Below are 26,397 nucleotides of genomic sequence, written 5' to 3' on the forward strand. Positions count from 1 at the left end.
GGGTCGGTTCATTTGCATTCGAAACGACGCATCCTTCGTGCAGGATGAAACCTCACAACCCTTCGTACTCCGCAACTTCTGCTTTATGCGAGCTAACAGCACGCCAAGTTCTAGAATGCGGGAGAAGCGCCCGATTGAGATGCGCATGCTCCCTATACGGACGAAGGGCGTCCGCCGAGGGATGTACGACTCGTAGAGTATCGCCGCCGCCCCATCCCTCCTCCCTCCGCAAGCACACACTTTCTTTCCTCTGCCTGATATTTCGGGATCAAGGGCTGCGTCAGCACGCAGTACGCCATACGAGCTGTTTGCCATTATGATGCTTTACACCCTGTGTGGCTGAAGAAAATTATTGAAGTAATACAGTGTGAAGGGCTAGTTGGGTCATATTAATTGAACGAGTAAAACTGCGCGAAAAAGACAGGACGTAAGAAACACACAGATTAGCATCTTCACTTTCTTTTTCCAGTGTTAAAAAATCTGAACAGTTGTCGTACTATTGATCTTTCTGCGACAAAGGGACAAGGACTAGAGATTACAAAAGAGAAAGGAATGTTAGTATGTTAGAGGTGAGCGAAAGAACAGTAGAAGGAATGAAAAGGCCGAGCAAGAAAAGAAGCGGCAAATTATGGCGAATAAAAAAAAGCGAGGTAATACCTTACCTTCCCCCCCCCCCCCCCTCTTCCCATCCCTCAGGCCTACCCCTTTCCTACGTGGCGTAATAACGCCATAGATGGCAGGCACCTTATCAAGAGCGCCACCACACACAGTGAAGATGTTACTGATGCCTTGGGATCATTTGGATGCATGTGGTTGGATTTTCTTAGCATACATATGCTCTTTTAGTTGTTCTGCCGGTACACCATTGGTCAGTGGGGCTCATTTCTGAAACCACTGCCAGATCCATCGAACGATATTGCTTCCAGGATAGCAGTCATGGTGTCAGAGACAACAAGAATGGCTTAAAAAGACCGTTGGGAAAAAAAGTTTACAAAATGGAGCGCCAGCACATTACTTCCTTTGCCTAAATTTTCGGCAATGATATGCGGCGCTGGTGGCGTCCTCCATTTCTCTGCATGCAGCCATCGTTGTCAAACGAAATAAATTGCAGCCCAACGATGTATATGTCTTCCACTCTTTGACTCCCTTGACTTGTCAAGTGCATGTCGCTGTAGCCTGGCCTGTTGTTTGGTGTCCGACATTTCATTACTCAAGTGCGCTAGTTTCTTAGAACCCTCCTACCTCTATCTACTAGTAAAGGAAAGAACAAAGCTGTAAAAAAATAATTCATGCTGTATATTTCCATCATCTCCGACGACCGCATTACTAGAATCGCCTCTGGTGAAACGCAGCTTGTGAATGGTGCTATCCGCGAGCGAAGTTGCTTGGGTATAAATAGTTCCGTATTTCGACAGCATACACCGTTCAAGTGAACCGTTCAAGTGAACGGTGCCTCGCGGGTTACACACATGGGTGGGCGAGTGTTCGGGGCGTTAGTCATCGCTGCGACGATATTTATTCGGCTATTTGCAGTTGAATAACCCGCAACTCGGCCAGCCTACAAAAATGGCGAGAAGGTTCTTTGGGGAGGCACTCCTAATTCCACCGGAGACGGCGTTCGCGCCGTCAGCTTCCAGCAGATAGGCGCCGGCTCGCCTCCCCTTGCGACCCTGCCTTCCGGGTCTGCACTGTTTGTTCAACGAAACGCTTACCACTCGGCAGCCTGCGCTCTGGACCCGGTATCACGGCTGCGCCGACGCGGCGATCTGTGACGCGACGAAGCCCGCAGGGTTGCGATTCGCCTAGATAAACACAAACGCACACGAACCAACCAACCAACCAACCTAGCCTTAGTAGCCTCATTCACCGTCGTGGTGCCTTAGAGTCTCGCAAGAACTTTTTTCCTTTCTCGTTGAACATGGATTTCCAGGTATAGCTAGCGACGTACACTAGACGGACGACCGAGAGGAACGTCGTGTTTGTGCAGGCTTTTTTCGAGCAGTGCGAGCACTTCAGTTCGATATCGCCTTGGGCTGCTCTTAAAACATAAATTCTACTTCAGGTTCGTCGGCTGCCGGCTGTGCCCCACAGCGCTCAGCTGCTACTCGTCACTCGAGAAGCGCCATCGCATGCGCGCTTGCATTAACCAGTAGGATCGCACGAGTCTGTAGGATAGCTTTGTTTTGTTACCGGCGAAAGAAAATACGCCGCCAAGTTGTCCCCGTTTCTCCAGTGGCCAAGCAGCCAAGAATTTTCAGGGTTGGCTACCTGAATGGCTGTGCTCTCTCCGTCTGTTCTTCTCCCAGAGGAATGTGCTTCGTACTACGGCTTTCCAAAGTTAAGCCAACGTTAGGCCCCAAAGAAAGATGAGCGTCTCCATATTCGATACTGTTTATGGACGAACCCGGGACCAGAAAACGTTTATTTTATAGCAGATTGCTCTCATTCGCCTCGTTATTTTTCCTCGATAGCTATCAAAGCTTCTCGCAGATCATAATTTTTTCCAGGAGTACGAAGTTCTAAGGTTACGGGCTTCAGAGAACCTCATCAATAATATTTATAAATAGACTCTTTGATGCAATAATATTAGATACTTGTGCGATATAGTACTCTACCAGTGGTGAAGGACGCGATAAAAAATGCGAATATTGTTAACTTAATGACTATAGTTAACTAGCTTCTAATGGTTGACCTTTGAACGGTTACGCGACTATTTGCAATCAGAGATTTCTTGCTTACCATTAGTCATAATCATCATCAGCCTGACTATATCCACTGCAGGGCGAAGGCCTCTCCCATATTCCTCCAATTAACCCGGCTGCATGTGCGTGCATGTGTGCGTGCGCGCGTGCGTGTGTGTGTGCGCGTGCGTTTGTGTGTGTGTGTGTGTGCGTGTGCGTGTGCGTGTGCGTGTGTGTGTGTGCGTGTGTGTGTGTGTGTGTGTGTGTGTGTGTGTGTGTGTGTGTGTGTGTGTGTGTGTGTGTGTGTGTGTGTGTGTGTGTGTGTGTGTGTGTGTGTGTGTGTGTGTGTGTGTGTGTGTGTGTGTGTGTGTGTGTGTGTGTGTGTGTGTGTGTGTGTGTGTGTGTGTGTGTGTTTTTAAGAGTATTTTAGGAGTATTTAGGAGTATTTTTAAGCTATTTGTATAAGGAATTATTCGTATAATTATTTGTATAATGTGTAAACAGTATTTGCTGAGGTAATCGCTTATAGAATCAGGACAACCTTAGACTGCAATCAAGCAAAAAATCAAGCAGGCTTTCGGAAAGGGTACTCTACTATCGATCATATCCATACCATCAACTAGGTGATAAAAAAATGGTCGTAATATAACCAGCCCTTATATGAAGCATTCATTGAATACCAAAAAGTATTTGGCTCAGCAGAAACCACAGCGGTCATAGAGGCCTTGCGAAATCAGGGTGTAGACGAGCCGTATGTGAAAGTATACTGGAAGATATATATAGTGGCTGCACAGCAACCATAGGTCTGCATAAAGAAAGTAACAAAATTCCCATAAAGAAAGGTGTTAGGCAAGGAGACATCATCTCCCCAGTACTATTAACAGCTTGCTTAGAGGAAGTATTCAGAGACTTGGAATGGGAGCAGTTAGGGATAAGGGTAGATGGAGAATGCCTCAGTAATCTGCCATTTGCTGATGACATTTTCTTGCTAAGTAACTCAGGGAATGAACTGCAAATAATGATTTATGGCCTAGACAGAAAAAATAGAAAGGTAGGCTTGAAAATCAATATGTAGAAGACTAAGTAAGGTAATGTTCAACAGCCTCGGGAAAGAACAGCAGTTTACGTTAAGTAGCGAAGCACTGGAAGTAGTAGGCGAATATGTCTACTTAGGACAGGTAGTAACCGCAGATCCGGATCATGAAAATGAAATAACAAGGAGAATAAAATTGGGATGGAGCGCATTTGACAAGCACTCGCAGATTATGACTAGTAGCTTACCGGTATCACGCTAGAGGAGAGCATACAATTGCATCTTATTTGTATTAACATATGTAACTGAAACGTGAAGGCCAACAAAGAGGGTTTTACTTAAGTTGAGGACAACGCAGATGGCTATGGAACTAAAAATGCTAGGGGTAACATTAAGATATAGAAAGCGTGCAGAGTGGGTCAGAGAAATAACTCAAGTTACTGAAATTTTAGTAGAAATCAAGGAGAAGAAATGGACATGGTAGGGACATGTAGTGCGAAGAGAGGATAACCGATGGTCGCTTAGGGTAATAGACTGGATTCTAAGGGAAGGAAAGCGTAGCAGGGGGCAGCAGAAAGTTAGGTGGGCGGATGAGGTTAAGAAGTTGGCAGGGGTCAAGTGGATGGAGCTAGCACAGGACCTTATTAATTGGAGGAGTATGGGAGAGGCCTTCGCCCTGCTTTTAATATAGTCAGGCTGATGATGATGATAATTTTTAAATTGCGCGTTTCTAGTTGTTTATGTTATTGCCGTTCCCATGTACACGCTTTTTTAAACATTGAACTATTTTGAAACGAATGTTGCATGAGGCAACGTAGCCCTTGACACGTGCTGGAGATCACCTACAGCCGAAATTATTTGGAAGAACCCAGTCCGTCAGCTGGACAATAGCTTGTACTAAAGAAAGGTGAGTTCTCCCACTGAAGCAGCATAGGCCGCAAGGTCTAGATGCGCTTGCTAACTGCTTATAACGAAATTCCTTACACCGAAAGCCGTCACTGTAAAGCGAGAGCCAAGGAGAGGCAGGGGTGATCGCATGAAGATGACCACCTCAGAAAGCGGATGCTAGGGTACCTTGCGTTATGAGAACTAGGAATCCTGAATGGCATCAGTCACGACGCGAGGCATGAGCCTGGGCAGTAGAAAAGAAATACTCCCAGTAGAAAGGAGGCTTTGTGGATGAGCAGGGTCCATACGAGGGCCTTGACTCGCCTAGGGCATTCGACAGTGGACTATCGGCTAGAAATTCAGACATCGCACACATGGAGGGGGCAGCGATCACATTAGCCGCAGCACAGACCGAACGCACGTTACCGACTCCCATACCATTACCATTACCGACTCGTAAATCAGCTACATAAACTACATACGAGGTAGGGTCTCTCCCTTGGCCTGCCATATCTTAGCCTGAGCCAGGGACCAGGCCTCACACTGTGTGGTAACCTAGGAAACGAGTGTGCACACACCGCAGCCTGAATTAATTTCCCGGGATCCCTCATCACTCTCCTCATATGACCAGCCCCCGCCCCTCACTACATACCGCGAGATATTCCAACACGTCCGCTTAGCGAGACAAACATTCCCGGGAGCCGATAAAGGACAGAATAAATCAGAGAGTGTCGCCTCAAGCGTTTAAAAGAGTCTTGCAACAGCCCAGCTAGACCGCCCGCAATTAGGCCATATTCTTTTTCAAGTGGATGAACTTTTTACAGCCAGATTGCAGATTTATTTATTATTTATTTATTTACAAATATTGCTGTCTCTCTTGTTAGAGACATAGCAGGAGTGGGTTATACAGCATTTCAATACAATATCAGGTAACATACATGATTAGGCAGTTCTTTCTGAAATTGGTTAGTTGGCAGTAAACGCAGAGAACCATCTATGTTATTCCATAATTCAATCGTCTGTGGAAAAAAACAAAACTTAAAGAAATCTAAAAATCGAGTGAAAGGAACTATGAACTTGAGCAAAGTAGAGTTCTGGGCTAGTTGGTAATACATGATAAGCAGGAGGCTTAGCGCGGAACAGACAAGGACAAGAGAGGCACACAGGACGTCCTGTGTGCCTCTCGCACAGCGCTCGTCCTGTGTGCCTCTCTTGTCCTTGTCTGTTCCGCGCTAAGCCTCCTACTTATCATGAAAGGAACTATGTTCAGTGGGTGAGCCCATCGGGTAACCCGTACTGTGGGTGCGATCAATGTGATAGGCGTTTCAATGTTATTTGATCCGTATACAATTTTATGCAGCATGATTAGGCGGTCACACGTGCGACGGAACGACAGTGGCTCCAGTGATAATGCAAGCGCTTTAGATGACGGTGAAAACATGCGGTCGTAGCGGCTGTAAATGAATCTGATGGCCTTTCTTTGAACAGATTCTATTTCAGTGATGTCGTTTATGAAATGAGGCGACCACACTGGGGATGCATACTCGATAAGTGTTTTATAAGCGGTCAGCTTGCATTGTTTAGTGCCGTGTTTTAGAGTGCGTTTCAGGCATCCAAGTCTTCGCAGCGCCTTGGAGCAGATACGATCGATATGCTTATGCCAGCTGAGGTTAATCGTGAAAGAAATGCCTAGGTATTTGAATTCGTTAACGTGGGTTAAATTGTACCCCTGACTGCTATATACGTGAATTTGAGAGGCTGCTTCTTGTTAGTAAAGGATATTGCAACAGTTTGATTGAAATCGATGTTCATCTGACATGTGTTACTCCAGTCTGAAAACGATGAAAAGACGTTATTGAGCACTTTTTGATCTTGACGAGTACAAATGTTAGAGTAGAGGACGCAGTCGTCTGCATATAGGCGTATTTTCACTGGTGTGTCTCTGGTTACTTGAGTGACGTCATTTACATATATGATAAATAAGAGTGGCCCTAATACGGAGCCTTGCGGCACCCCCGACGTGTCATGAGCTGTAGAAGACGGTTTACTAATAAAAGTGACGGATTGAAATCTTAAGTGCAGGTAATCACATATCCAGTCAATTAATTTATTAGCGGGAAAAATTGCAGCTAGTTTTAGGAGTAGTTTTTTATGGCTTACCGTGTCGAATGCTTTTGAGTAATCGATGAAGATGACATCAAGCTGACCGCGGTAGTTCGGTGTTGAGGCTATATCATGCGAGAATTCTAATAATTGTGTTGTTGTAGAAAATCCTCCTCGAAACCCATGCTGTTGCGGTGACAGAAAGTTATTCGCCGATAAACACTGAACGATGTGCTTGTGAATGATGTGCTCGAGAAGTTTGCAACAAATGGACAACAGTGATATAGGTCTGTAGTTATTAATTAGATCTTTGTTGCCAGATTTAAGACAGGAATGACGTTTGCATGTTTCCAAACTTGCGGAACTGTTGACGTGTCGAGGGATTTATTGAATATTATGGTTAAGTAACGGGCGTTCCATTCAGAGTACCGTTTTAAAAATACACTTGGGACTCCGTCTGCTCCAGAACATTTAGTCGTATCAATTGATAGCAATAGGTTATGAACTCCAGCGCAGGTTATAATAATGGAAGGAAGTTCTGGCAAGGTGTGACTGACACGAAAAAGGGGGTTAATACCGTCATGCGGACAAAATACCGACTGTAAATAATTATTGAAGGCTTCTGAAATAATCTGAGGATCAGATGAAGGATGATTGTTAATCTTTACCATATGGTATGGTCTTGCCAAGAAACCCATGCCATACGTCGTAAAGGGGACTCAACGTATACAGGCGGACTGGAAGGCGCCTCTGTCCAGCTCCAACCTCGTGGCACTAATATCCTTGGTTGCTAGAGTCCGGGCAGCTGTTTCAGTCAACGGTGTCCCGTGCTGATAACCCGACCAACCCCACCCCTAACTCCTAAACCACTTTCCTTAAATAAAACGTTTTATAGTGCTGCTATGCTTGCTTGTGAATACAAATTAAAATGGGAAGCGGTATAGCGTCGTTAGACTTTTTCGCAAACATTAATTCGCTTCATGAAAGCACGACGCGTCGCTCTTCCTACAAAGCCGGACGTAGACAGTAAAACTCCAACCTCTTCAGAATAGCCAAAGCTTTTCGAAAGCTTTCTGGACTCAAAACACAATGTTTGTAGAGGCACGTCTCACTCATAGAAAGCACACTACTGCTTCTTCAGCCCTTTCCGTCTGCATTTTCCTTAAGTACATTGCTGTATAATGTGGTGAAGGCGAATACCAACATCCTTGTTACTCATGTGCTTTTAAAAGGAATAGAGGCGCATTTAATGTGAACATGGACCTACGTGGAATGTCCACATTGCTTGCTTAGATATATCCAAAAAGTTCCTAAGTAGCAAGCGCTCGTATCCAGCGTACCACAGAAATCCTCAGCCCTCTTATATCGCCAGCTGAATGTGAGAACCCCCATTTATGTAGCTTCTGCAGAACCAAAAGCTTGCAGATTCAAGGGCAAGACTGCGCACCCCCGGGAGCTCCCCTTTGCCAAGCAAGCGCGGCGAGTGTACACGACTCAGCTTGTGGAATGAGCCCACTGGATGCGTGCGCGACAAAGAAAGAGGGAGGAAAATAAAAAAACGGGCGTAAAAGGGCTTCCGCGTGCGCTCTCCGGAGCCGCGCAGAGAGCGCCCGGTCCAAACAAGCGCGCCGAGAAGATGAGGAGGGAGCGAGCGCGACAGGCGGTAATCGAGGCACGCTTACCTGATGCACGAGGCTGGCGCGAATGAGATTATGCCGCTGCGCTGGGCGCGCTCGCCACGCAAGGCGGCCGCACGTAACGCCGTGGGCAAACAGTGTCGAAACACACGCTGCAGTCGACCCGCGCGGCAATTAAACGCGCAAACACCAGCGTTAAAAATCACTCAGGATTGTTGGGATTTCCCGGGAATTCGAAAGCTGCGCTGGTTAGCAATCGGAATAATTTTTGCATGAATTCCCTCTCCACCTCTTATTTCCACTACGCCAGCGTCGCAGGGTGAAGGGGCGCTATGCACTACGCCCTGCTGTTATTAGCGCTGTTTGGAGACCCCATGAGCGCTACTTTCTGGCCGGGTTGTCCGCTCACGCGGCTACTTAACGCGTTTGTCTTCATGTTTAATTATGCACGGCTTACACGTGGCTTACTCGCACTGGTGCCGCTCCCTCGTAGAGGCCTACCGCTGGTCTTCCAGAACAATCCTGGGAAGGACGAAACGAGCTGTGCCCGGACGAAACTCGCGGGGAAAAGAGTTTAGCTTGTAGAAGACCAAAGAGCGCGTAAGGGCTCCGGCGCCTTTTTCATAATCACTGGAAGATCGTGCTAGCGAGTGAGGCTTCGCACTCGCTACCACGACCACCATTACCACTACCGTCGTCGTCGTCATCATCATTATCATCATCATACGAACGAAGTCTACCGCAGAACGAAGGACTATCCCTGCACATTCCACTTGTTCTGTTTGACCGCCAGGCGCGGCCACGCTCTTTCGGGATTGCGGCAAACTTTCCGAGTTCGTCAATTCATCTGGCTCTCGGCCGCCCTCTTGACTGCGCTTTTGTTCTTTTAGTACAAACTTTGTCACGCGAATAGGCTGCTGGATCTGTAGATCTACGTATTACACGTGCCGCCCTAGATCCATTTCTTCATTTTATTTCAGCTGAAATAGGCTCAACTCGCGCTTGTTTCCTAATCCAGGCTACTTTCTGTTTCCTAACATTATCCCCGCCATTTTTCTTCAAAACTTTGGCCTGCGTGCCCTTAGCCAGATTTCTAGCCTTATTGCTTACCTTAGTGGCCCGTGAGCGTACAAGAGCGTGGCAAGATTCATTGACTATATACTCGCTTAATCAGTAGTTTTTCATAATTTATGATTCATAAAAAGGTGCACCCCCCACCTCTCCGCTCTCTTATTCTTGCTCGCACCCCCCACCTCTCCGCTCTCCTATTCTTGCTCGCCGCTCTATACGGCGTCGATACATATACAGATGCTATTGCACTTGTCTAGAGCGCTCCAGCGGTACTGCGCGGAGGAAATACGGCGAAATTCTAAAACACATGTTCATATTCACTAATAATTTATGACATGGTATTAAGTAGAATACACATGAGAGCCGCAGCGAACTATCCTGAGGGCCTTTGAATATGTATACTTTAATCGAAAAAGGCGTGTGCTGGATAATTCAGAGAGAATTAGGTCATTAATGGCAATCTGACATTTATGCTGTAAGTTATCTATATGCGGACGTCGGAATCAAGTTAGTCGAGTATAGGGATTTTACCAACAGCCAGGAGGTAAATATAGCGATTAGGTTTAGGAGAGTTGCAGAAACATATGAATGTAGAGTGGCCAAAATTAAAGAAAAAAGAATCAAAATTAGGGCAGATTGCAAAAAAATTGTTTTTATCAGAGCTATGAGCGCTATAATACACGCAAAAGTTCTGACATATCTCGGTAGATATTCACCAACCTCTGTCGCTAGTTACCAGTGTGAGCGGGTCAACGTTTTTTCGCCAGTGCAGCAAAAATGCAACATTTCTATCTATACACATTCGCTGCTTATTTCGCGAGGTTAGCAGAGAAAAGCGCTGAAGCTGCGTGTTGTAACTGTTTTGAGGATTTCTATATCGGTATGTCTGCTTCATATATCTAGCGGGCAACCTCTGGGAACGCAGCTTCCCATTAACCAATCATACCATTACGTTGCATGTGGCGAAATCTGTGCCAGCCTTTATAAGGGCATCAAAGTGATTTACGTTTGCTGTACGTTATCTGCGACTGCAGAAAAAAGCTGCAAACAAAAACAAAATGCCGATAATGGCTCCATTATGTCCACGTTACGCCATATTTAGGACGTCACTTTCACCCGCGAATGCACTTAATGAATCGCGCGATCGTGTACAAGGCGAACTAAAAGTGCTGCACCAGGAAGCGATTTCTTTGTTTCAGGTGAGTTTATCATCATTCACGTAGCCCACATAGCGTTTTTTTTTTTTTTTTCATCTCATGCATAGTGAACGCATTAAATAACATTTCGAGAAACAGTAGCGCATCGTCTGCATTTTTGTGCATTTTTTGTCACTAGTAGCAGCAACAATTTATTTTTTCACAATTTCAAGTGTAAAGTGCACCTTCTAAATACAGAATATTTCTGCACTCATTTGGGTGTTTACTCCGTAAGTGGCGGGATATAATTAGACTAATTCCAGTAATTACGATGCTATGCACAAAATTGTGCACATGGTTACAAAAAACTAACCGCTATAATTTTGCCCTGGAAAACCAATGAATTGTCTTTTTTAAGGCCTTGACAGGCTATGTAGGCGGAAGAATAATATTTATTTTCGATGGAAAATCAAAAAAAAAAAGAAAGAAAAGAAAAACGTCTAAGGGGGTTAAATATGCTCACTTACCAAATCTAACGGAGCAGATTATGACGTTCATTGGTTCGACCTCCAGTTCAATTCCCGCATAACACCTTAAAAAAAAAAAAAAGCAGCGCGAAAAACGCGCTCAAATGGCATGAAAATGTCTATAACGATGGGGAGAAACGGAGCAAGGGCTCGATGTGGTGCCCTCTATATCACGCTCACAAATCGAGCTCAACACTCTCCTGTGCGTCAAATGTCATTGTGCCATTCAAGTGGAGTTCAGTACTTCGCGCGATAGTAATCGTAGCGTTTTCCAAGACGTCTGATGGATCCCTTGTAAAGAGCACTGCTCTGCTCCGTGCTACGATTGACTTTTTCCACGCCACGCGTCCGCTATCGCCTCATCGACCGATCGGAGATGGAGGTGAATGGCTTCTCAAAGGGAACAAATGTGTGGATAGCGTGGCCTCACTGTGCTACGCCAACGCATCTGCAGAAGCATCCTTGAGGGAAAGCGTTTGACGCCGTTGCAATAACTGGGACGTAATAAACTGAAAAAAAAAAAAAAAAAGAACTTGATTTGTGACTAATGGCTACCAATTACTTGCTCATTACACCACCCAATATTTGACGGAGGGTTACGGTAGATTATCAAAAGTTTCGTGCATATTCTAATTTTGACTCATTACACAAGAGCGAATCTTTTTAACGAAAGAGCAAAAACCTAACAACTGACTTTGAGAAGACTCATGACTTCTTCGAAAAGGTGCACTGCATGCAGAGACGTGACACTATTATGGAAAAGAAGGGAAAGACTTATGTTGCTGTCACCGAGTGATGATGGAAGCATTAATGCTATAACCATACGGTGACTGCTTCAGTTTGGTGAAATATTTAATGTAGCGGAAACTCAACCCCGAACAAAAACACCTAAGTGCTGTGATATACCTCGCAGAATGTTACACATACACCTGTAAAAAAGCGGGTGGCGATTTAGAGGCTAAATGTTTCATTCATTCATTCATTCATTCATTCATTCATTCATTCATTCATTCATTCATTCATTCATTCATTCATTCATTCATTCATTCATTCATTCATTTGCAGAGCGGTTATATTAACTTCCGACTTTTGTCTCGCGAAAGGAAAGCCGGCATACGCTCCCTTTTTGTATGTGTGTGGGCCTTTCGTGTGCCAAGGATAATACACCACAATCCTCTTTCTCAGAGAGTGATTTCCAGTCACTAGAATTTCACTTCGGGGGAGGGGGGGGGGTGAAAACAGTACAACTCGTTACGAAGAAAAGTGGACGGCTAGGTGAGCCAGCACGAAATAAACACGCACAATTTTTAGCTAGTTCTCGATGCTAGAATGTATAGTCTGGGGTCAGAACAGAAAGGCTGTCACTCTGGAAACCTATGTGCGCTTTCAGCAGCTTCTTCTGGGGATCGTAACGCAAGGTTCGGCCACTTTTACCGACTGTGAGCTTTCTCTTAAATAAAAAGAAAATTTCTGGACGCCTGTGCTGGGACATTACTCCCAGAATGTTTAAGAAACTTTGGTATGATGAAAATTACGAAAGTTTTACATGTATTTCTTTAAGCGCCACATTCTGCCCGGTTTAAAGGACGCGCTATGCATGCAGGCTGGCTGACCTGAGTTTGTAAGCTCGTCTGGTCCTGGTAGGTTGGTGCCAGGAACCGAGATGAGTACCAGACATCAAATCCGACAGAGCCGATATTTTTCTGCTGAGCATTATCATCACATTTTGGAAATGTATTTTGTGATTCTGCCATATATATATAAAATCGCTCAAGTGGATTTTTGCGCTGCTGATTTTTGTGTTTACAGCCACAAGTACTTGAGTGTTTTAAACAGCATTTTTCCTTCCTCCAGTATCCGGCAAATGCGGTCTCGTTGGAGCCGCTCCGACCTTCTTCGATTTCGGTGCACCGACCCTTGCTGCTCAACTCTTCCCTGGCCTCGGTGTCCCAAGTGGAAGAAAGCAAACAGTCTCCCGCTGCAGCCACTCATGTGGACACGCAGGAGGACAGGATCGAACACCGGCGGGTCCAGGGACGTGCGTGCAAGGGAGCTTCCGAACGGTATACGCTAGCTGGTGGCCGGGAGCAGCGGGGCGCCATTTCGGTACCGGAGTCGCTGATTAAGTGCGCTCGGTCAGGTTCTGACGCGGGCACCTCCCGGAGGGTCGCATATATTACAGAGTGGGTCGCGGAAGTGGACATCAAAGTTTGCCTAGCAGAGAGAGCTTAGCTACGAAGCGGGAAATTAAATAGATGGCGTCAATCGAATGGCCGAGAGCAGCGCAAACAGGAGAACTCGCGAGAAGAAGTACAGGGGTCGGCTGCCAGCCGTCGGCTGCTCGTCAGTAATAATTGGGTCCACTCACAAGAGCAAGAGGCGGTCGCGAAAGAACGAGAAGGACGGCCGTGACAGGGTCGCGATCAAAGCGCCCGGAGTCGCCTTCCAGCTGTTGACGGAGGTGTCAAGGCGAGATTTGCTCAGGCCCGGCGACGGCCGCCCTCCGAGCGCTTCCAGCTGTCAGCGATACATTTAAAAGCTGCAATTACGAAGAGCCGGACTGGAGACGCGTCCCGGCCAAGTGGCTCCGGGGCTTCGCGCAATAAGAAGGTTCGGCCAACCGAGACGCGTGATGTACACGGGCACCCCGCAGTGGCGGCAAACGTCTCGGGGCTTGCTTCGGCACTCCAGGGGAGAAAGAGCGCGGCGTAAACAGGCCAGACGCCTGCACTTTTCCGTAGGATTCCTTTAAAAGCGACCGCGCGAGGGCTGGAACAAGAGTTTGCAGCACGGCTGGCTTTGGTATTTTTGGCCGCTGTCGATGAACCAACCTTGATTGTGTCTCTGGGTAAGAAAGCACGCGCAAAAGCGTCACGGGTCTTACATGAAAACAAAGGAAGTCAGACTTACCCTTAACAGCCAGTAATTCACCACGTCTTCAGCCTGATTAGCTGCCCTCATGTGCATCGATGGAAAATCCACCATGAAGAGAGACTAAGTGTCCTTGATAAGGTGGATTCTTATCGTTCTTGTGAAAAATCACGCCAGCCACGTAAATCCGTTCGCTATAGCAAAATATCTGAACTCACACAATCCGAGGAGGCTCCAGACGCCCAGTCGCCGTCTGGCTACGTGGCATACACCAAATGTCACACAGCAATTCCTGCAGCTGAACTGTACACCGAGGCTAGTCCTAGCACGGAGCTAGATTCGTCGACGCCGCGGGCCTCAACGGCACTACTTGCAGTTCAAGTGCCTTCTGAGAATGGGCCAAACGTCCAGATTCGTGCTACCTTTCCATCAGCTATACAGAACCTTTGCCGCCTTCCGCACATGTACACCAGACCGTGAGAGATTTGCCCTCTGGGCGGAACGCGACTATGGCTGCTAAGCCTATAAACCTGGATCGACCTCCAGCCTCATTGCTCAAGGAACCGGGAACTCCCATGAACCTATCATTGGCTGCGCCATCCGTGTCGTCGGGCTTTCGGGGTTCTCAAAAGCATCCTCCTTCAACAGGCGCTGCATCGGGTGCCTGTTATGCCAGCGGCGGCTTCTGAGGCAAGCGGTCCTGATTAACGATAGACCACGCTGTTCTGTCTACCACAAACTCAGTGAGCTACAAAGCGACAGTCAAATCTGTGGCAACCTAAAGCCTTGCAATACCAAACAGGATTGTACAGGCGAATCTGGATGCATGTCTCGGAACGAAAGGTTTTCACGGCTTTACGACCACAAAGAAATCCAATACCATTGCTGTGTGCCTCTCGACTTTGGCTGCTGTAGAACGTCCATTGAGTTACCAGCGAGATATCGGTGCCAGTCCAGGTGTACGTGGTTGAGGGATCTGACTTACAACATTCCGTTGCCTACAATGTCGACATTAATGAGGCCTGCCTTCGACGTGAGCTATACTGTTCCACACGCCGAGTGATTCAAGCACGTTACATGGAAAAGGGGCGCTCTTGCACAGCCCCCCTGCAAGGCCCCCCGACACAACCAGCCTGCTTATACTACTACGGTTGTTTTTTACGGCCTCGCCCATATAAGACCAGTGCAGTCTACCACTGCTACAGTTGTCTCCATCCCGGCCACATGCGTAGATCCTGCCCCTTCCCATCTCAACAAGAACCAGCGTCAGGAGGCGTACCAGTCTACCGATGTGGCGTCTGAAAGGCTGACGTCTACGATATAACATCTCCCACCTGCCCCAAAAAAACAGAATGCAGCACAAAATATTCGTGGTACCAATTCTAAGCAATGGTCTCTAAATACAGCTCTTGTGTACACTTACAACCGGTTTGAGGCCCTTCAATGGGAATGACGAGTGGCCGGAACTTGGAGAGCCGCGCTTGGAGAGGCCAGCAGGTGGCACTCCCTTACGGATTAATCTAGGGTGCCTCGGTGTTGCGCGCCGCCGCTGGTATCGAGACACCTTATATTAATATGGGCTGGCTGCTGACTGTGCGATAGGAGATACCCAAGTTGCCCAATTGTAGTCGGAGGCGATAGCAATGCTCCACACCAAGATTCGGGGTATCCTACTTCAAGCCACCGTGGTAGGCGTGTGCGGGACGCCTTCGCGGATGCGTTATTTACTCTTCTAAATCATCCCGTCTCAGCAACGCGGGCTGTTTGCAACAGCTGCACTGCCACATATGCCCCTGATTTAACGTGGTGGTCTGGCCCTGGCACTCGTGGCGCATTGAACCTGATTGCTGAGGGAGCAATCACCCAGTCACTGCCATCACCCAGTCATCATCGATGTCCATCCATCACGAGCCCGCCGATTACGCCGCAAGTGCACTGTGGTCAACTGGGATAGTTTCCGCACTATTCTGCAAGGTCTACCTGTGGAGTTGTTACCACTGTTTATTGACTGTTCGCGGTATAGCCCAGGGTTCGGTACTGTCGCCAACGCTATTGAACATTGCCTTCATTCCCCTTGCATGGTGTTTACATAATGTCCCTGAAGTCAAATGTTTGCTCTACGCTGATGATATCACGGTGCGGAGTACAAACCATGACCTGTTGACTCAAGCGGCGGCCACTGCCAAAAATGCTAAATCGGTCGCTTTAGAATTTTCCACGAGCAAAACTACGTTCACGTCGGTCGCCAACCGTTGAGGCTGCTATAAACTCTCTGCGACGCCGATCCGTCTCCAACTATCTGGAATCCCACTTCACGAAAGTCCGACATTGAAAATTCTGGGACTGTCGATCCATCAGAACGGAGACCGCCTGGCTTTCACAGACTAAAAAGCAGACGATGCAGACCTTGGAACCTTGGGTATAACCAGACTTATTGCTCCTAAATCCGGTGGCGCTCGCTCCCACGTCACACATTTGGTGACAGCGGTTCTGCAGCCACGCCTCATTTGTCAAGCAGTTTCAGCACTTCACGAGAGCTCAATGGGATCGTCTGGAAGCAGCCAATAGAGAGGTTATAAGAGCCATCACGTGTCTTCCCCGCATCACACCTGTAAGAGAACACTCAGCTCAACACATTGGATCGCCAGTTCTTCCTCCATGGATTTTGTTCAGCTGAGCGACAACGTACAAACCTACTGATCTTCATCGACTGACCTCATCTTATGCGGCATCATCCCCATCATGAAAGGGTCATGGAACAAGATACAAAACTGCCCCATGGCTCGATAATTATATATGTAGATGCCAGCTTTGACGGATGTGAAACGACAACTGCACTTCGTTGTCCTTGCAAGCCGGTACTTAATAAGACATCCATATATCAATACGCGGAACCTTCTTTTTCACTATGGGCTGAGCTGGTTGCCGTCCAAGACGCGCTTCACTCTATAGTCGTCATTACCTTACTAAATATAGCCGAAATTTCATCCGCACTGACGCCCTTTAAGTAACACGTTTGCTTTGACGCGTCAGTCGCAGCCCAACAATCTGCCAGAATGTACAGTCTCTTTAAAAAATATACAGCCCAAGGGGTTTGCTTCTAAGCCCCGTAACGGGGCTCAGTACGTATCTGCACTGTTGGAAATCTAGTAGACGACAAATCTAGTCGCCATTCTTCTCTATGCTTACCTATATAGTCCACTATTGGTTCCAGGGGCTTAGTTAGAGTGCTTAGAAGCGAACCCCTTAGGCCGTATATTTTTGACAAAGGTTGTACATTGTCTGGCGACTCGCATCCCGCAAACCATTTGAAATGAGTGGGTCCCACGTGACCCACTCAGTTCGCAAAGCTCTGCAGATTCTGCTACCCGTCAGGCGACTCTACTCTCATCAATGCAACGCTTTCTCAGTATAGATGATGCCACCCTCCTTCTCACAAGAAAGGAGCACTTCCTGCTCCGCACACGGGCTCTTGTCCCTTCGTGCGCGGTAGTTCTCCCGCTCAGAGGAGGTTGCGCAACGGAGGATCCGTGTCCGGGGTCGCCCTCATACCTGCTTGGACTCGAACATGGCCTCATTATCGATATTTATATCCATGCCCAGGTTGTCCTATTTGTAACTCACATAATAGTGAGGCAGATGTTCATCACTTGTTGTCGGTTTGCTCGGCGTTGAAGCCGACGAGAATTCGGCACCTGACAACAGTGCGTATTTCTCCAAACAACTCGTCTATTTACATTGCTTGGACGCAGGGGCCTCAGCATTGTTCCCTCTTGGATTTTATCAGAACTGTAAACCTTTTTCCTTTCATTTAATATCCTTTTTTTTTTTACATTCTTCTTTATGGCCTGAGGCAACAAAGTTATTGAAAAAAGTCCACTATTCATACAGAACTACGTGAGTCGACTGATGTTTATAGCTGACAAAGCTTCTTTTTGTTTAGAAAAATGGAAGCGCAGAATTGCATCGAGATGCATTCCAAGGTGCTCTCATTATTGCACTGTTGCTAATTAAACAGTACAGAATAGTAATGACCAGAGTAAGGTACTATGTTACAGAAAACAAAAATATTCTCGAATTTTGGAAGGGGTGTTTAATGGGGCTGTCTGATTTAGCCCAATCACCCTGGCTATATATATAAGAATAATCGAGTAAATAAGCTGGCTCTATCTTTGAAATGTGAAAACCACTTTTTTTACATTTGAAATTTTTGGGATCTTGGCAGGTGGGCCTAGAAAGTTTGTGATGTGTCTTGGTGTATAAAAGAGTTCTGAGCGCAAAATGTAGGTAATGTTCTCAAATAGCAGGGTCTGCTTTTCAGGGGTGTGTGTTAAGAAACCAATAAATCTATCAAGGCACTCAGAAGTGTGATTGATACTTCTCCTTCCCTCTGTAAAGATTTTGAGTACGTCGTAACGGCCCGATATGCTGCTCAAGAGCAGACCATGTAGTCTGTAAAATTTTCATTTACCAACCGAGTACCTAAGGCGGTATATATATATTAGAAACGTTGCTTCCAGAACGTCCGTCAGGAAGTTTGTGCGCTGTTTACAAATTCACATTCACAGAACAATGTAAAGAGGAAGTAGAAGTACACGCAGCAAAGCACAATTTACAACGGCCTGCTTCATTTCCGCGCTGGTTTCTTGGAACACGTAAAAAAAAAAAAAAAAAAAAAGACAAAAATAGCAACAACGAGGGAGAATTGTTTTCTAATCTTGTGTCAGTGTATTGTGATCAGTTGGAGACACGGTGCTTATTTCTAAGACTCTTTTTTTTTTTTCAATCCCACAACTCCTGACGATACCTTTGGATTGCATTGATAAGGTCACCTTTGTTTCATTGTTATATTTACTTCTCCTTGTGAAGAAAGCTCAATCACTCCTGAAGCAGCAGTTTGCAGTACAGTTCAGTCGTTCAGTCGTGTCCGACTCTTGGTGACCCTATGGACCATGACACGCCACGCTTTCCGGTCTCTCACTATCTTCCTAACATCACATAACTCCATCTGCAGCGCCTCGAGGATGCCATCTAACCACAGCGTTCGCTGCCTACCCCTTCTCCGGCGACCCTCAACCTTTCCCAACATCAAATCTTTCTCCAGCGACTCCTCTCTTCTAATCAGATGACCAAAGTAGCTGAGCGTTAACTTTAGAATTTGACCCTCCAATGAGCAGTCAGGGTTTAAGATTGCAGTACCGTATATATTAAATGCCTTGCAGAACTTCGATTAGACACTGGGGCAATGTCCTTCAAAGCTCTCTTATATACTGTGGCTAGCAAATGGTTTCTGGGCGCACATTCTCGAGAAAAAAAAAAAAAAAAAAAACGTAATAGGTATGCCTGACCACCCCTGCCGATAGATGTACACACTGTTTCACACCTAGAACCGGGAGCGCGTGCTCTGCGAATCGCTGGCGCTGACAGCAAGGAGGAACCGGCGGCGAAGGCGCATGAGCAATGAGCGTGGTCGGCCGCTTTTTCCGCACATGCGCCTGCTGACACCCCTTCTCGTCAACTCGAAGCAGCAGCACTCTAAAAGGCGCCCATGCATTCCCACTTTTCCGCTAAGTGTGAAACACATATTTGAGGCTACTGAGTGGTATTACTGCGCCGAAATTAATTGTTTGGCAGGCACTCGCTTCCCGCAAGCTTCTGCCGCCGATAGTACGTAGTAAAGTATCGAGGCAAGACTTGAAATTAGTTGACGCGTCTATAATTAAGTCATTTGCACTTCAAAAAGAAAGTCAAAGATAGCTGCCGCCACAGCAAATGATGCATACATATGGTTAGCGTGGCGGATGTGGACGCCATTTTCTACTAATATCAAATAGTGCGCGTTATTCCATGCAGTTGCCGTCATACATGAGAATTTCACTTGACACGACGCCAAGTTCTGCTGATTTTGCGCGGTAGGTGACAGGCGCTTCTAGTATAAGCGCTTGAATTGATTTAGAAGGCCCGATTGCCAGCTCTACAAACGCTTCAAAGCCTGGCTATAGTACAAAATAGTTGACGTCACTAAATACCAGCGGTCGTCAAAAGCAACGCCAGTTTCAGGGGTGCCATGATATAATAAATATCCGCTCATCCCTCTGGCCTGCGGGCGAATCGATGCGCGCGTATTCGCTCGAACGGGTGCCCACGTACTGGGTGGGTGCTTCTTGTCGTTCTTGTGAACAGCCGCTTCGCTATTTCAAGAAGGGGTCGATTTTCTCGATACTCTTATCCTCGAAAAAGTTCCTTCGCACCGTTACGCTACACGGCCGAGGCAGTTATTGACAGAGGGCTTCCCGAAACGAGCGCTTTTCACGCAAGCCGACGCAGGTCGCTGTAGTTTAGCCTATACCTGACTCGGTGGTTCTCGCGACGGCGATATATAGCCGAACAAAATGCGCCGCGGTCCCTCGCGAATGGCAACAAACAATGTGCGGGGCTGCGCAAGCCACGCTTGGACTGCTCGGTCCGCTGCGCCAGCAGCGCCTCCATTGTAGGAAACACCGAAATCACTGCGGCTCGGGCCGGAAGCAATCAGTTCGCCCGGAGCCTCCTCTCGTCCCGTGCTCGGTTAGAAACGCCCCGGCCGTCGGTGAGTCCGCTGTTGTGTCTCGCTGTGGCCCGGCCGTTGGTGCTGAATTCTGGCGCCACTCCATCAGTGGGCGTGCCACACGGTTTCACATCCAGCCCCGGGAATTGCTGTTTTAATTCGAGTTATCCGTTCATGTGAGCTTGGACATGTAAGGCAAAGTTGCACAATGCCACAGTGTGTTCAGGGAGGTACAGTGAGCCCTGAAATGACTTTGTATACACCGTTCGAATAAGATAAAAGCGCATTCTTCTATCCTAAACAGGCCCGCCCACCCACTGGCAATAACGGGATGTTTCACAAAACCTTCCACATGTTATGCCGGTTATGCAAAGGTATTCATTTGCGTTTTGACAACCGGGCTGACTCGGTAGGCCACTAAGCCCAAATTTTTAAGTCATGAAATCACGGTGCCCTCTAAGACATCTGCTTCAGCGTGTTCTCCTATACCACAGGGTTTGATCCATGTACAAAAGTCGTTAATTTATCGTTCAACTATATAATTACATGATCATTTTTCTTCTAGTTTTTAAAAGTGAAATATATTTGAACCAACTAAGACCTGGCGCGCATTAACTTTTTCTTAAACAGTTATATATACATATGGCCCGATAACTATGGCCCGATATATACATATGGCCCGACAACTAAAGGATGCACCGTATAGAGCAATGTATACCAATGAAGCCAATTAAACATGCTTTTAATTAATAAGAGTTTTGCTAAGGGATTTTGTGTCTTAGGGTAAAACACTACTTGCGAAGTCAAGGTTCGCAGATAAAACCTGAGCGAGACTTACAGAGATGTGCTTGCCGTGTAGCTAGAAGCAACCACTTTTAAGCAGTATACTGCTGGGGACGCCATTGGGCATTTGAAACAGTTGGGCGAACCCTTCGCACCGCACAGTGGTGTCAAAGCCTCCCTATATAATGTAAAAAAAAAAAAAAAAAAAGAGCTTACAGATACGATTGGTAACATTGGTACGCTTTTCAAAACAGCCGCTGAGTAGAGGAAAACGGGCATAAATAAGAAACCGAGGCGTCGCCGCCGCTGTTCTGGCCTGATTCATCGGGTCTTTTTCGCCCTGTAATGTCGAATGATACACATAAGACAGCATCCTCAAGGCAGCTGTCACGCAGTTCGTCGACTAAATAAACTGTGTAAAGATCATAATCACGAGACCGGTCGCTTTTCAGGGCGAAAACCATGCTGTCGCAGGTGGGCGTTCCAAAATTGTGCGCTCCGCTGTTTTTGCAAGGGGAGACTAAAATGCAGCTTGTGGCCCCAGGGCAGATTAATCAACGTAACCGAAAACGGCACGGAAGAGTTTGAAAGGAGCTTTCGCATCCATCGTTAACGGGGTAACGATGGCCAGTTGGCCCATTAAACGGTAAGGGGCACAGGTGGTAATTTAAGAAGATGTTAATTAAACAATTTAATGACCCGGTACGCTGTTCTTCTCTACTAAACTGATTTTTTCTCGCTTATTTTATCTTATTGGCCATTCGTCTCGCGATCAGCTTAGTTGGTTTGGGAAGCAACGGCTTTGACATATGCGAGAGGCTATTTCGACTCCGGATAGGTTATTGCTTCGATATCTCTAATTATTTCACCCTATTTTTGTGCACTTTGCCCGCTTTAGCTGATTTGCTTTCCGCAAGTAGAGCGCCGACCAGCAGCGGGCAAGTTTATAGTCGAGGATAGTCCGGCGCCCAGAGGTGACTTATTCGGAGCGATGGGTGGCAGCAAGATAAGGGAACAAACGGGCAGTATCGAGTGGGGAAAAAAAGGCGCGCACGCGAGCGATGATTCACCGTCAGCTCCAAGGCGCGCAAGAACGTGCCGTGCGTTCGCTTGTGATCGAGTTTTCTCTGGCGCAAGCGATTCGTCATGCCACGAAGAAATTATATTGCGTGCACGGCCGCGCGCCTCCCAGCGCCGTCGCCAGCGAGCGAGCCTCAAAGGAGGGAAGCCAAATCCGCGCGATCTCTCCTGCGGGCGGCGTGCGCAATGCACCCGGGCAAAGCCCGGCGGGCCATCCGTGGCTCATATATATGCTTTAGGGCGTTGTCTACAAGCCGAAGCTGGCCGCGCGCTTTGTTCCTCCGCGGCCGGGAACAGACGACCACAACGACCGGCCTAATCCCTAGTGACGGTTCACTAAATCTTAAGAACCAATACAATTACTCTCACTTTGGCGGCATCGATCCATTAGAGCGTGCCAAGGACTTCCTGGCCGGAGGAAGCCCTCCCGTCTGGAGCCAAAGCCGTTTCCGGCACATTGCGAGCGCACTGAGCCCCGGACGCCCGGGCCGGACGTGGCGCTTCTGTTCGAGAGGGCGGGCGGAGAGCGGCGGCTGCCCAGGTGGAGGACGGCCGCACGAATCCAATTGCGGAGCGCGGCGGCGCACATTTCTGGTGACAAGCGTTAATCTTGTTCTTGCCTCACTGCCCATTCCCCTCTTCTTCATCCGGAACTGTGCCCCTTTGCCCGCTCACTTCCCGGTTCGCTCCTAGTCACCTCTGGGGATGCACACCGTTCGCGACGGAGGTCTTTTTGGTAGAGCGGCCCTTCAGCACCTTTCACCCTCATTTCTTTGCCTTCAATCACTAGCCACAGATGGCGTCTCCGAAAGTACGATGGCCCCACATTTCTGGCAACACACGGGATGATCAGCGAGTAAAACATCGCCCGCCATCTTTTTTCTTCGTTTTCTGCAGCAGATTTTGTCCATTTATACTCACCACTCCGGTCATTCAAGCGAAGCGGTCAACGGTAGCAGATGCAAGACCCGAACATTAACTGAACGCTGAAATGCATGCACATGCTTGAAATACCACCGTGAGCAGCACCGTCGCGCTGTCAATGTGCAAATGGGCTTGCGCGTCCTAAAGAGCGAAGATTATAGTCTGGTCCAAGAAACAAAGCAGGTATTTTAATTGTATGCAGATACTTTAACAACAGCCTGTGGCAGCCAGCGTGCCTCAGTGCTATCGCCAAAACGGAGGCAGGGAGGCAGCGACCATAAAAGCTTAGCCATATATGGTACTCTTAATGATAGCGCGTGGCACAGTGTTATGGTAGCTGTTAAATTTTTCTTTGTTGTCGTTCTACTTCGCAACTGCCCTTCAATATAATATGTGCGTGCTCTTATTTGATATATTTTTTCATCTGCGCATCAAACACAGCAGTTTCATATTACATTGGTATGAAGACAGAAGGTCGCATAAAAATCAGACAAGCAATGATTTACTGAGCTTACTTTGTCGCACAAAACAAGGTAGGTTTTGTAAAAACCATGTGTCACACTATTATTGCTGTTTACTTTCCTTTGTAAGCTCATTAAACACAATTACGTGCTTATTCCGAACTGTTGTTTTATGTACTATATTTCAGTATGCCTGATTGTGTCCTGTTTGCGAAGTTCTTCGGCCTCCGGATGAAGTGAATTGAAAGTTGAGAAGGTTTGGTTTGGTTCGTGGGGTTTAACCTCCCAAAGCGACTCAGGCTATGAGAGACGCCGTAGTGGAGGACTCCGGAAATTTCGACCACCTGAGATTCTTTAACGTGCGCTGACATCGCACAGCACACGGGCGCCTTGTTTTCCGCCTCCATCGAAAAGCGGCCGCCGAGGCCGGGGTTCGATACCGCATCCTTGGGAGCCGTAGTCGAGCGCCGTAACCACTGCGCCACCCCGGCGGAGCACTATAATTTTAAAGCTAGCAAAGGGTGCAAGAGGGTGGAATACACTCAAGCTGTTCTTCATGAAAATGACGAAAAAGGCAGAGATGTTTAGTTAAAGCGAGTAACTACTCATTAGCATCCATCCAAGCGAAGTCATGCGGCTGCCAAGAAAAACTATTCAACTTCCATGGAGACTTCGTATATAGTAAAAAAGAAGGTTCGTTTCGGTCGGGAGCCAGAACTTCGGTTCAGGGTCCAGGGATTGCAGGCGCGGATTCGAGAACTGACCAGGATGTTGCGCGGCAAGGGGGCTCTACCAGACAAGTGTTCGCAGCCTGCTTGCTGTGTCCGCTCTCGAAGTTGCAATCGACGCGCATTGTCGTCGTGGTTCGCGCGGTGATTACTTGCAATGCCTCTGTGTCCTAGGAACCCTTGGTAGAGAATATCACGTGCGTTTGTGATGGCGGAGAGATGATGCTTTTGGTTTTTCCCGATGACTTCTTCATGGTTTCCATGGCGAAAAGCAACTTGTAAGCCCCGGAAGGCTGCTTTTGAATAACTGAAGATAGACCACTGCTGGTGGCTTTCATTATATTGATGTCAATTGGCGACACGAAGAATAGTAAGTTCTGCACTGTAGCTGAAATCTGGCGAGAGGTTCAATCATGATTACTCCGGCCTTAATATGGATGAACGGAACCTGAAATATTAATGAGGAGCGCTAGGCCGTCCGTGTAGATGTGTAGCCGGTGTCTGTGGTTCATATGCAAATATTCGAGTTACCAGTTTTAAATCTGTCGGCGATAAATCGACCTTCTTCCTGGTGCCGGGTATAGAAATGTGCACGGTCATCTGTTGGATGCATACATGCGTATCTAGCAGAATCCGTGACCACCAAGTCCTGCCGCCTTCAGAGCTTCTGAAAGGGCCTGGTAAAATATGTAGCAAGCGTCTTTCACGCATGAAGTCAAGCACTTCATATGTTTTTTCATGTTGAACGAAGGACGCAGAGTCAACCACATTAAACTCCAAAATTAGAGCCGGATAAACATTTTAGCGCTCCAGGTACTTCTTAGCACGTGTGAGCACCATGCTTCCCACTACTTTTCGGACGCAGCTAGCCAGTGCTAGCTGGACGGTATTCGATGTGAGGTCAAGTGGCGAATTTCTCGGTTTCAAGAGCGGAACCAGACGACTGGACTTTCAATCGTTCGGAGCTGCACCAGCGCACAAATAGTGGTTGAAAGGAACTGAATGTGTATCTCGAGCCTCTTAACCAAGGTTTGCAAGCGCAGAAAATGTTACGCCATCAGGCCCCAGTGACGATGGCAGTCTACAACTAGCCAGCGCAGCATATATCTCCTCCAAAGAGAAAAGGTTCGCGTATCTCTGGAACATAGAACTTCACAAGAGGTCAAAATGATGGATGCGGTCGTTATACCTGTTACTGTTACGTAGAAGTTCCTTCCAAGCGCAACCTCGCTATGTATTTCGATACCATTCCACCCTAGGGAATTCCCCTGCACTTTGCACCACGGTTAGCTTGGGGATAAAAGATACCTCAGCCTTAGTTCGTATTAGATAAGGATATTTGAACCTGTGGAGTTTTAAAACATTCAGACCAAGGGTAAAGGTGCCTCTTACAAACAGGTTTCATCGTTCTTGAATGAAGGAGGCCATATACTAAGAACAGGTATGTAAATGTACTCATACGCGGGAACCTGACCACTGCGAGGTGAAAAATAAGCCTGAAACTCTGTTTACAATTTTACGGCATCGGTAGAAAATAGACAGTTCGTTTGCGTTTCCCGTGGAGACAGCGCTTTGGTGCTTCACTTCGCGTCGCTGACATTTCGAGAAGTTGATGCGCTACAAAATAATTCCCCCTCTGGATTTTATAATGTCTGGCTATGTCAACTTACGCGAGGGTGGATCCACTTGAGGCTCACGGTTGTCCTTCGCACTGCTATTTTGAGCTCTGAATTTGTAATTCAGCGCTTTACCATTGCATCGAGTATTTAGTGTCTGCTCTTTTATCAGTTTAATTGTCAGAGCTGATCATTATTACAGTGTTCTAGAAAGCTTTGTACTGTTATCAAAAGCACGGCCCAGAATGCCAAACCCCCACCATTGCAAAGCTCGATGCCACAAAATTATTCTGTTTCCGCTTCGTGGCTGT

At 47.2% G+C, this 26,397-nt stretch overlaps 1 protein-coding gene across 1 annotated transcript in view; it reads right to left on the minus strand.

Moving 5' to 3' along the window:
- Positions 1-26,397, minus strand: part of LOC146205838 (synaptogenesis protein syg-2-like) — a 439,404-nt gene that overhangs the window by 270,823 nt on the left and 142,184 nt on the right. The window lies entirely within an intron of this gene.

This window comes from Amblyomma maculatum, chromosome 1, assembly GCF_055883805.1.
Source record: "Amblyomma maculatum isolate TAMU_Amacu chromosome 1, ASM5588380v1, whole genome shotgun sequence".
Lineage (NCBI taxonomy): Eukaryota > Metazoa > Arthropoda > Arachnida > Ixodida > Ixodidae > Amblyomma > Amblyomma maculatum.